Genomic DNA, 13,056 nt, shown 5'->3' with positions numbered 1-13,056 from the left:
ATTCTATAAGAATTGCTTTTGACAACCAAAGTGAGTTAGGAGAATGGTTAGTCAAACCGTAAATATGAATTATCATCAGCCAATACTGATGCCGCGGTAAAACAAAAATGAAGATCGAATCACATTGATTCAACGAATACCCGTGATGAACTTTCAAAACCTCAAAAATCCCACCTAAAGGTCAGGAAAAATGAAGAGTAATAGTAATTATTATAAAATTCAAGTCCGATCTTCCATCTTACATAACCAACATATAAATAAGTGTTCTAATACGAAATGAGCCTAAAACGGGCCATGGGCTAAACACAAACCCAAAAACAAAAATATAAAAACTGCTGAAAAAACAATAAAAGACCCATAACTTTATTTAGGAGTCGTTTTTGGGCTTCGGACAGGGGCCAAACCGCCACAATGTGCTCCTCATCTCAAGCTTCGATTTGACTGGTAATAGCCTGAAACGGAGCTTCGTAGGCCAAGTTATGCCCGTTTTCATGGGCCATATTTGGAGACACGATCATGAGCCTCCAAATATAACATGGCATATTCGTCAATACTTGGGCCGTCATCAAATACATAGATTATAATTACAGCACCCCTCGTTTTTGAGTAGCTTTTAATAAATTCTTAATAAGAAAATCTGAAATAGAATAAAGAATAAAATATAAAATAATAATAATGGGAGAAAGTCAAAGTGGGTTACCCCCAGGTGGGTCAACCCCGTCATCCTATCCAATTTTCAGACCCAAAAATTAATCAGAAAACACAATAATAATCATCTTCATCATATTCATACCATATCATCATCAGTTTCATCTTCATTCCACCTGGCTAATGTATTTATTCACCAAAAAGGTTATTTCTTTTTTTATCTTCATTTAATATTCCCCATGTATAATTTACCATATGGGTTTCATCTTGATCGCCATAAAAACACATAATTTGTTTAATTAAGAAAAAAGGGTTTTTAGGTAATAGGTTATTTACTTTAAATAAATCTTGATTGTGTTTATGGGAAATTCATGCCGTGGATCATTTGGAGGCAAAGATATTAAAACATTTAATCAATCCAAATCCAAATCCCGATCAAGTACCCGAAAACACCCGTCTTCCGGTGACCGGGTTAATAACTCAAACCCTCAAAACTTTATAACATCTCAAAACCCATCCAAGAATTTATATCTTGATTCCAAGCCCAACGACACCATGAGCCGCAGCGCAAACCAAGGTTTTTACGTGATCGGGCATAAGACCGATAACATTCGGGATCATTACACATTGGGTCAAAAGTTAGGCCAGGGTCAATTTGGGACAACTTATTTATGCACCGAGAATTCGACCGGTATAGATTATGCGTGTAAATCGATTGCGAAAAGAAAACTAATATCTAAAGAAGATGTGGAGGATGTGAAGAGGGAGATTCAAATCATGCATCATTTGGCGGGTCACAACAATATTGTCACTATTAAAGGCGCGTATGAGGATCCGTTGTATGTTCATATTGTTATGGAGGTTTGTAATGGTGGAGAGTTGTTTGATAGGATTATTCAGAAGGGGAACTATAGTGAGCGGAAAGCGGCTGAACTGATCAAGATCATTGTTGGCGTTGTTCAAGCGTGTCATTCGTTGGGGTTATGCATCGCGATTTAAAGCCTGAAAATTTCTTGCTGGTTAATAAGGATGATGATTTTTCGCTTAAGGCGATTGATTTTGGGCTCTCAGTTTTCTTCAAACCAGGTAATCTTGGTATCAACTTTCATTAGGTGTTACATTCTTGTGTATTTTTCTATAAATTTTGGAAGTTTTTGAAATATATGAATTTTGATTTCTATTTAGTAATTATTTTTTACGATTAACTTGAAGTATGAGGTTATAGTGACGAAAACGAATTCATTAAATAACAACCTGGTTCCATAATTATTCAATGTAAGTCGAAGTGGAACATAATAATCACTAAAGAGTAATAAGGATTCCTTTACGTTGTAACATTTGTGAAAAAATTACGCGAGATTGGAACACATAATGAAAGTTAAGTGACTTTAGTGGAATGGTTAGGAAACTTGGTTACTATGCAAAGTTACCTTTTATTTAAAAAAAAACTTGTTATTGGATTTTGTTTGTATTTGTAAATAGGTCAAATATTCACGGATGTGGTTGGAAGCCCATATTATGTTGCCCCTGAGGTTTTGTTGAAACATTACGGGCCGGAAGCCGATGTATGGACAGCCGGGGTGATACTGTACATACTTCTAAGCGGCGTGCCTCCGTTCTGGGCCGGTATGTGTTGTAAACAACAAAATAGATGCATTTAATTCAATTCTAATAAGTTTTGTGAATTCTCATTGTAATATTTATGTAGAAACACAACAGGGAATATTTGATGCGGTTTTGAAAGGACATCTTGACTTTGATTCAGACCCGTGGCCACTTATATCGGAAAGTGCAAAAGATCTTATTAGGAAGATGATATGTACACGGCCTTCTGAGCGGTTAACTGCTCATAACTTTCTATGTATGATCTCTTACCCGCTATGTCATATTGGAATTATTTGTGGTTATAGCTTATAAGCATTGTGTAGGTCATCCTTGGATATGTGAAAATGGAGTTGCTCCCTACAGAGAACTGGATCCGGCGGTTCTTTCTCGTTTGAAGCAGTTTTCAGCAATGAATAAGTTAAAGAAGATGGCTTTGCGGGTGTGTGGATTAAAAATATTAAATTTGAACTATACCCGCGATTTAGTGATGAACCGGATAGTGAAAAATATAAAATCTTTCCATATATATGTGATATAAGAATTCTCCATATATATTATTATGTGAATGATAAATGATTTTATTAAGGAAACTCATAGATATTTCATTTATTCATATGGAACAATTTCATCTATTCATAAGAAGACGACCTATCTCCGGTCGGGCCATTAGAGTTGGCCCAAACTCAGGCCCGTTAGCGGCAATAATCAATTTTTGGTTTTCGTGAATTTAGGTTATAGCTGAGAGCTTGTCAGAAGAAGAGATTGCTGGTTTAAGGGAAATGTTTAAAGGCGATGGATACCGATAATAGTGGTGCAATCACATTTGATGAACTAAAAGCCGGTTTACGAAAGTTTGGTTCTACATTAAAGGATGTAGAAATACGCGATCTTATGGATGCGGTATGATTATTATTCTTTTATTATTAACCAACCCCAAAACTATGGGAAAAAACAGCTAATCGCGTTCGTTTGCAGGCTGACGTGGACATCCATTTGAATAAACTGGAACGCGAGGAACATTTGGTGGCTGCATTTAAGTATTTTGATAAAGATGGAAGCGGTTATATTACAGTTGAGGAGCTGCAACAAGCGTGTACGGATCATAACATGACTGATTTTCTTGTGGAGGATATTATCAAAGAAGTTGATCAAGATAACGTGAGTTCAAATCCTCACAGTAGCTGTTAATTATAATTCTTATTAAGGATTCTGTATTCTTTCCACTCCATTCAAATAATATCAAAGCTGTGATTGATTTTCACATTTCAGGATGGATTAAGGCGAATGATGACGAAAGGAAATGCAGGAATTGGTAGACGAACGATGAGGAATAGTGTGAATATTATTAGCATGAAGAGGAACCTTATTCTTCTTATTATTAAATTGTAAACCTAGAATCTGAATTGTTTAAAGCTGGAAGGAAAAAGTAACATGGGTTGCGGCTTCTATTCCTCTGTAAATTCTCTCCACCACTTATTTTATATACTCTAATCATTTTGTAATAATAAAATAAAAAGAACAACAAAAATAAACGTATACATAAATTGTTTTTCAATAGATTCCACCTATTAGTTACGTGGAACTAAGATTGCTGAGTTCAAATTTGTACAAGAGGATTTTTTTGTTGGAAAAAATTGTTGTTTAAAAAGAATAAGTTATGAGAACTCGCACGTTGTTACATATGTGCTTGGATCGTGACATGTACATCGGTTGTGTTAAACTGAGTAAACTTCATATCGTGACATAGAAAAAATAAACGGCGTACTTGGAATGTTAACAAAATTATATTTAAAAAGTTAAAAGAAGAATAAAGGCTTAAGTTGTTTATAGTTTTGTAATGTGATGTTTTAAACCAAGATTCACAATATTATTATTATTGAATAGCAAAAATTTGAAACCAAATGAATTTGAAGAAGCTAGCCTAAATGGTGAATAGCAATATAAATTTACATTGAATCAATGTTGTAAATGTAGGTTTTCAAGACCGAGTACTCTCTGATTACTCGCTATAAGGTATGTAGTCGAGTCGAGTTTCTTTAATCCTGCTTAGTTACTAAGGATTGACTAAATGTGGTAAACCTTAGTCAGAATTGCATCTAGTCAGTGAAGTTGGGCCGATTTTGACTTAAAAAAATAAAACAGAATCTTATTTATTTAACATTAAAGAAAAAATATCATTTTCTTTACTTAGTGACTAACAATTTTTAAAATAATTAATTATTTAAAAATGTATTTCTCTTATTTATATTGATCTTTATCTATTTTGTTACAAATATTAGTAAATTTATGATATTTGATATATATATATATAATATCCAAAAATTAATTTTCTTTATATTTACAATGTCCGAGTACTCCGAGTACACCCAACTTTCCAGTCGGCCGCCTAAGGTCCGCCTAGCGACTTTTGCAACCTTGCATTGAATAGTGATTATGTAAAGAAAAATAATTTTGCCAATTGAGGAAATTATCATAACAAATATAATTTGTAAATCAATAGATTCAATCTTTCAATTAATGGATGCTTGCTTATACAAAAAACAAAATAATACAAATACAAATACAAATACTATGGTGTAAACAGTAAAGCTGAAAAGGCGGACGAGTAGTTTGAGGAAGTCAGTCCTAGTTGATCCGGTCCAAGAAGCTTTCGGATCTTATAAAGAATATGTTCCACCAGGTTTTGACCGATACGGATTTGGTGGTGGAAGATATCGAGTATTTTTGGAAATCGAATGAGGAGATACGACGACGGATGGTTGCGGTTGCGGTATCATTAGAAATTTGGAGAGATTTGGGGTTGTGGAACATGGAGCTCATGGTGTCGCGAATGAATGTCAATTGAGATGAATAAACAAGGGGAGGAATGTGGGATCCAGTTTAGTCACATATACTTGGAATTATGTATAATGAATGTAAATACTACAAACAAATGTTAGGCTGTGTGTAGTGAAGGAGCTAGAAAATGAGACGTTTTATGTCATGTGACGTCCAGTCAGTAAAATGTGGGTTTTGTTTTAGAGGTGTAATGATGTTGTAGCCCATATATATATATATATATATAACATTTGAATATAATAATAATAAAAGAAAAGGAAGAAAGGGTGACAACTGCTTCTCGCCCCCCCACCAAAACAAATCGCCTATTTGTAGGCCCCCCGAGGGGTGACAACTGCTTCTCGCCCCCCCAACAAATCGCCTATTTGTAGGCCCCCGAGGGGGGAGGGGGGTTCCACAACCTTTATCGTCGCCCCAAAACCATCAAATTTGTCGTCAATTACGTTCGGCCTTATTTACTTTCTTGCATCTCGTTCATTATTATTTATATTTTTATGTGTTGGGGCGGGGCCGATATAATAAGTATAATAAAATAGCTGCTTAAGGTGGGAAACGTAAAAAAGAGTTCAAGAATGACATTTGTGCTTTCATTAAATATATGTTTAGGTCTATTTGTGGTTGAGTGGGTTGTTGAGTATATGAAAAGAAGAAAAAATTATGCTGGAAAGTTAGGTAAATTTGAGTTCACATTGTATAATTTCTTAATATTTTTCGAAAATGGCCGTGAGTGAAAAATATAGAAAAAATAATAATAAAAGTATAAAAAATATTATTTAAGTAAAAAAAAATGAAAAATAACGATTTTTATTGTAATGATATGAACATGGTAGGGAATGAGTTGAGAATACTCTTAATAGGTAACGAAATGAACAAAGAAATTAAATACACAAAAGAATGAAATTGATCATTATTAATAATTTGTCTTGTTTGTTAACTTAGACCATATGTAGTCAAAACGCCCCACTTTTAGGCATTTTGCGCCATGTGTCATCCCGTCATCAATTGAGAGTTTTTTAAAAGTGACGTAGTGAACAAAATGTCACAACTCTCCTTCAATAATTACATATATTCCTCTCTCTCTTCCCTCCCCACACACATTTTTATCAAAACGCGCGTCATAATAGCGTTTTGTAGGAAACGCCAATCCCAAAAAGCCTAGGGGCGGTGTTCCCTGATATTTTCAGCCCCAAAACGCCATAACTTGGAGCAATTACGGATGGTCTTTTTGAAATGAAATAAATCATTACTTTATGTTGTTTGTTATGCATAAAAAGACGCGAAAATGAGATACAAATGACAATATTCCCTACATCAAAATAAAAAAAATATTAACAAGATAAAAATTTGACAATGTTGAAGGTGGCTGTGGCGACGACTGCAACTGTCATGGTGGCCAGGTGGTGATGTAGATAGCAACAGTGGTGGTGGTGATGTCATGAAAGTATGACGAAAGAGAAATTAAATAAAAATATGAAGGGGGTCCGAAGGACTAACTTTAATTTTAGTGACATGAGATTTCTTGTTTAATTGTTGGTTTTATTCATTTGATCAACTAATCATCTTCTTTTTATTTAATTTATTTTATTTCCTCACAATAATTTATTAATCCTGTATATCAAACAATACCTTAGGGTAATTGCCACACCCCAACCAAAGGCAGCGGAACATGCCAGGGTGTAACAGATTGATCAAGAACACTATGACACTATTAAGTGACAATATTTAATCAACTCATTAATTTCATAAATAAATAAACAACACATCTTGTTCGAACAAAACAAATTGAATACAAGTAACAAATATATATTGTTTATTCGACTAATTACTTAGTGGTCTCAAAACAAGCTACGTTCCTCAATTATTCGTTCAAGCAATTATCAAACCTGTAACATTGCATAAAATAAACTTTGTCAACACGAATGTTGGTGAGCAATTTTCATAGATTTTGAGTATAATAAATATAGAATGAAATCCACAAACTCGTATATCCAACAATAAATAAAAGCACACAACTTGGATAAACAACTTGAAAATAAATTGATGTGGCTCTTTTCGAATCGGTAACAACCAATCGTACTCGGAGAAATGAGGCACAATTCTATATGGTAACAACCAAATATACTCTGAAAATGAGGCCATATTCTATTAGCATTTAAGCTAGAATAGTTAGGGGAGCGTATGATCATATTTATTGAGGCAATCTGTGACATTCGTCAATTTCGGGTCCTTTTTGTATTCGTTTAACATGTAATCTGACCCGTTTTGTAAACCGAAACTTTCAATATAATCAAAATGATGGATTTTATGTTACCATATTGTTTTATACTTGTCAGGTCTCGAAAACATCCTTTTCGGTCTTTAAAATGCCTTAAAAATACTTAAAACCAACTTCCGGGGGCCAAAACTGCCATATTTGAAAAGTTTGAAAATGCCGGCGCCCACTCCATAGCGTGGCGCGATGGGGGTGGCCAAGCCCCAACGCGTAGCGCGATCCCCATCAGGTGCAGTAGCCTCTTGTTTTGTTGTTTATACCTTACACCCTATTATCCAATTCGAGTTTTATACATTAGATCACTTGCATAAACCCCTTAAATCTTATCCTATATATACAAGACCATCCTCTTAATAAATCCTTGCTCATACTTCATCCTCTCTCTCAAATTCAAGCTTCTTAAGGTTGTTTTTCATTGTTCTTGGAAGTTCGACTTTCAAAAGTCAAACTGACCATAATACTTGATTCTAACTAACATATTAATACTTATAACTTGTGGTACAACATATATATAATATACACCCTTGTTACCTTTGGTGGTCACTTCTCCGGTCTCGGTCGGTGGAGTGTCGGGCCTCGTAAGGCAAGGCTTCATGGAGGACTTTCGTGGTCCTTGATATATATATATATATATATATATATATATATATATATATATAATTATATAACTTGTTTATGCTTACTAACCATGTCTAACTTCTGGTCATTTAAGTTTGTATATTATATTTATGAAGTTCTATGGTTATGGGTTTGAAGAGACTAGCCTCGGTTTAACCGTAAATAGCTCCAAACCGTAAACCGAACTTTGTGTACTAGTTTTGTTAAATAATTGTATAAACATGCTTTATGTTAGATTTGAGTTTCTAAAATCATTTTTATAATTTCCATGGTTATGGTTTGTAGAATCTAACCTCGGTCTTAACCCGAACCAAGATCCGAACCAAAAACCGAACTTTCGTTTAAAAACTTTATTGTTGACTTTTTGGTTGTAAAACTTAAGTATCATCGTTTATAAATTATTATACAAGTTCTTTGATGTTTGGGCATGTGGTAACCATTCTTGATCTTATTCAAAGTTGTAAACCGAACCAAACCGAACTAAACCGATTTCACTCACTTAAGACACACAAGTGTGTTTTTATCTATCAAGACTTGTATAAATGTTTAAAAATATTTTATAAACTGATTTTAATTATTTTCTTAAAGTACTTGGAAAGTTGAATCCAACTTGAACTTATAACAAAGTTTGGACCAACGAAACCAAACACTCGCTTAACGGACGTTGTTAGTTCTAAAACAATAGAACTACATACTTGGTTAAGTCTTATTAAATTTTATTGAATTATCTCATAATATTCATTATTTTGGAAATTTGACTTTGGGTTTGACCAATTATCAAGACCCGAACCAACAACCCGAACACTCGTTAAAAACCCATTTTAGTATCTATATTATAAAGGGACTTTCATTCTTGCATTTTTACCCACCTTATTACTTAACATAGGTTGAGTAAATATTAAGACTAGTTACTTTAACCCGGTTCCGAGTAAACTTATATTTTTAAAAGACTATTGTTATAATTTCTTAAGCATTTACGTTTTAAACCTTAAATTTTAATTGTTAACATTTCTCATAATTTATTTTTATTTAAAGACTTCCAAGACAACTTTTCTAATATAAGACATCTTTTCTTTTAGGCTTTGTTCGTTAAACTCGTCGTTCCGATTAATCTCCAAATCACCAAATCTTTCAAGTTTATTACTTGAATGTGAGTACTTTCATTCCCCGTTTTCCATCTTTCGTTTTGGGGGGTGATATTGCATACTTATTCAAACTAAATGTTTTATACTTGAGTCTTAACCCACAAACTTTATTGTATACTTTACTTAAATAAATGCTCTGTTATATGCTTACATGCTAATGTGTTTACCGCTTTTGGTTGGTTGATTCATAAGTTCAAGTATATTTGGCATCCCTTATAGAAATGTGTCGTTAATGTATTCTTATTAATGATTTCATATAAATCCTAATCTATTTGGCATCCCCTTATAGCAAGGTGTTGGTAATTTATTCTTATTAACGATTTCATTATCTAAATTGTTGCTATTATTTATTGTTTTGTATACAAGTTGTGGGATTTCCTATTATAATATTTTTCCAAACTATGAAATTGCTCACTAACCTTTGTGTTAACAAATTCTATTTTATGCAATGTTACAGGTTTGACTTTAGGTTGACTCGAGGCTTGAAGAAAAACGTAATAAAGACTATTAGGTTATTAGCAAAACGAACAATATATTATTAGTTATGTTCGAATTCGGTTATTGTATGAACATGTTATGTGAATTTTTATGATTTTATGAATTTAAATGAGTTGATTAGATATTGTCACTTTAAATAGTGTCTTGTGTTCTTGAGCAATCCGTTGCACCCTGGCATGTTCCGCCGCCTTTGGTCGGGGTGTGACAGATTAGTATCAGAGCCATGACTATAGGATAGGTGGTTAGACGTAACGACCTAGTTTAGTTTGCTTTAGGGTGCCTATACGTGTTGCGTATACGTGTTGCCCTACTTGATTATTCATTACACTCATATATTTAATTGCTTATTTATTTCATTTTTTCATCAAAAGTATACACATGCACACACTCTCATAGTATTCCAAGGTACCCTTAGCTTAAACGCAAAAACATTAGTTTTTATATTGTGTATTATGGATCACAAACTTAATTTGGATCCCATTATTTAAGATCCCTTAAAGGTTGCATTTATATTAGGTTGGTAGTCATCATAGAGAACGAAACACTATGAAACGACCATTTGACAAAAAGATTCCAAGAATCAAAGGTGATTTACTTACCTGGGATGGTTAAATTGTAGTGATCGTTTTCTTGGCCAACGAACCGTGTTATACATGTCAATACTTTAAGTTGTCGAATGCGAGCGTTCCAGTCGCCATCCCTATATTTAATGTTGAAAACGCAAAAGCCACGGTGGTTCGTGGAGAAGTGTTTTTAACATCTCGTTGTATCTCCGTTTTTATTATATATTATTATCGTTATTTGAGTCGAAAACATGAAAAATACGCGGTGGTACGTGCGCATGTTTAGACTCCAACATGGTATTTTGTAAAGAAAATATTTTTAATGTCGGAATATCAAATCATGGTGGTTTATGTACGATTTCCCGACACTACAAATCTCAAAATCTTAAAATTTTTTAAGCTACAACCTCCCAAAATCATTTACGTTTTTGTTTACGAATTGTTATTTATATACAAAGTTTTATATTTTTAACACTAACATCTCCTCCTTACAACTTTAGGAAATCACAATCAAACTTGAAATTTTATTTTTATACACCCTCATATTCATTTCTATTTACCTAAAACTCATTTCATTTCTTTATAATTTATAGAATGCCGACAAATTCGCAGGAACTCAACCCGACGCATGGCTGTTTTCATAGTCAAATGAATGGCCGCAGTGATTCCCGAACTTTTAACCCAAATACAAGCTACTCAACACGTTGTCGCACTCGTTGAACCCAAACCCGCATCCTACTGTTATAAACAATTTACTAGTGCTACCCCAACCGAGTTCGTTAGTACAAACTGTGCGACTACCTTGTTGCAATGGTTTAAGAAAACGGCTCTTACATGGTGGGGTAGTGTTATGCACCTTCAAGGGACGGAAACGGCTATGGCGCTTCCATGGTCCCAACTCAAACCACTCATGATGAAGAAGTTCTGTCCCAAATACAAGCTCCAAAAGCTCGAAGAGGAATTCTGGAACTTGAAACAAGAAAGTGGTGATAATGCCACCAACTCGCTCTATTTTCATGAATTGAGCATCCTCTTTCCTCATTTGGTTACCCCGTCGGAACGAGAATTTGACAAATACATTGGGGGTTTACCTATGAAAATCCGAGACTCATTAATGAGTAGCAAACCCGCGAACCTTGAGGACGCTATTACCCTAGCCGGTGCGCTATCCGAGAACCATGTCAAGGCGGGTACCCTAACCCTCAAGAAGAAAAGTGATACAAGCAAAACCGAACCCGCACCACAAGCCAAAGTTGGCCCACCACCTCAAGCCATCAACTACTCAAACTCTTCCCGCCACAACAATAAAAAGAAACCCAAAGCCAATCACCGAAACTATGCCGTTACCCAACCGCAACCTCAACAAAAACCCCAAGCTCCCCCACAAAATCGTAAATCCTATACCGGTACTTTCCCACTATGCAACAATTGTCAACTTCATCACCCGTCTCACTTTCCTTGTCGCCATTGCACTCTTTGCAACCGTTATGGTCACCTAAACACCACATGTCGATACGCACGACGTACTCAACCCATTCAAGCAAGAACCACTCCACAAAATTCCCATAACTGTTTTGTATCATATCCACAAAACCCTCCTCAACAACCCCGAGCTTGCTTTAACTGTGGCGATCCTACTCATTTCCGCAACAATTGCCCTTACCTTGCTTATGCTAACCAAGCCCAAACCTTAGCCGTACCCTACTATCAAACCCAAGCCTACCAACCTCAACTCCCCCAACTAAATGCACCACTCATCCAACCCATGCAAGCTATCCAAGCACCACCACCTCCTCCTCCCCCCTCAAGTACCTCAAGGAAACCCCGGTAATCAAGGACAAGCTTTTATGATGAATGCTAATCAAGCTCAATTGGCAAACGATGTTGTGAACGCTATGTTTTTAGTGAACCAACATTTGGCTTCTATTTTATTTGATACGGGTGCCGATAGAAGTTTTATTTCTTTGAAATTTGAGTCTAAACTTGCCGTGTCTCGAACCAAGCTTTCTCAACCGTTTTTCGTTGATGTCGCCAATGGAAGTTCCATTACTATCAACTCTGTCGTCCGCGATTGTACTCTCATTCTCTCTAATCATAAATTCTCCATCGATCTCATCCTGATGCAAATGGGAAGCTTCGATGTCATAGTAGGCATGAATTGGTTATCTTTGCACCGTGCTGAAGTCGTTTGCTTCGATAAATTCGAATTCCGCTCGTCAACAATAAAGTTCTCAAAGTCTTTGGCAAAACAACTTCTAGAAGGCTACATCTTATGTCGTGCTCTCAAACGCAAAAATACTTACCCCAAAAATATGTTCCATTCCTAGCCCATGCGGTGGTAAAAGACAAAAAGGAAAGAAAAATCCAAGATATCTCCATCGTTTGTAATTTCCTCGACGTCTCTCCCGATGATGTCACCGGTTTTCCACCCGTTCGTCCTGTTGAATTTCGAATCGATCTTGTGCCCAGCGCAATGCCCGTGGCCAAGGCTCCTTATCGTTTAGCCCTATCTGAAAGGCAAGAATTGTCAAACCAACTCGAAGAACTTTCCGATAAAGGTTTCATTCGTCGAAGCTCTTCTCCTTGGGGCGCTCCCGTCCTCTTGTGAAAAAGAAAGATGGCTCGTTTCACATGTGCATTGATTATCGAGAACTTAACAAACTCCCTATTAAAAATCCTTATCCTTTGCCACGAATCGATGATCTCTTCGACCAACTTCAAGGCGCAACTTGTTTCTCAAGAATTGATATTCGATCGGGTTATCATCAGTTGCGTGTTCACGAAGAAGACATTCCAAAAACCGCTTTCCGTACACGATATGGACATTTCGAATTTTTGGTCATGCCCTTCGGGTTAACCAATGCACCCG

At 35.5% G+C, this 13,056-nt stretch overlaps 1 pseudogene across 1 annotated transcript; it reads left to right on the top strand.

The window, feature by feature from the left end:
* The first annotated feature begins 978 nt into the window (after nt 1-978).
* Nucleotides 979-5,098, top strand: LOC143560638 (calcium-dependent protein kinase 26-like; annotated as a pseudogene). Its single transcript, XR_013140166.1, has 9 exons — nt 979-1,734; nt 2,131-2,274; nt 2,357-2,509; nt 2,577-2,692; nt 2,985-3,153; nt 3,229-3,411; nt 3,523-3,588; nt 4,228-4,266; nt 4,934-5,098. The product of XR_013140166.1 is annotated as a calcium-dependent protein kinase 26-like (transcript).
* The last annotated feature ends 7,958 nt before the right edge of the window (nt 5,099-13,056 follow it).

This window comes from Bidens hawaiensis, unplaced genomic scaffold (assembly GCF_021521415.1).
Source record: "Bidens hawaiensis isolate Kalapana, Puna unplaced genomic scaffold, B.hawaiensis_p1.1 tig00000097_1, whole genome shotgun sequence".
In the NCBI taxonomy this organism is placed as follows: domain Eukaryota; kingdom Viridiplantae; phylum Streptophyta; class Magnoliopsida; order Asterales; family Asteraceae; genus Bidens; species Bidens hawaiensis.
This window is presented reverse-complemented; position numbering and strand designations above follow the sequence as displayed.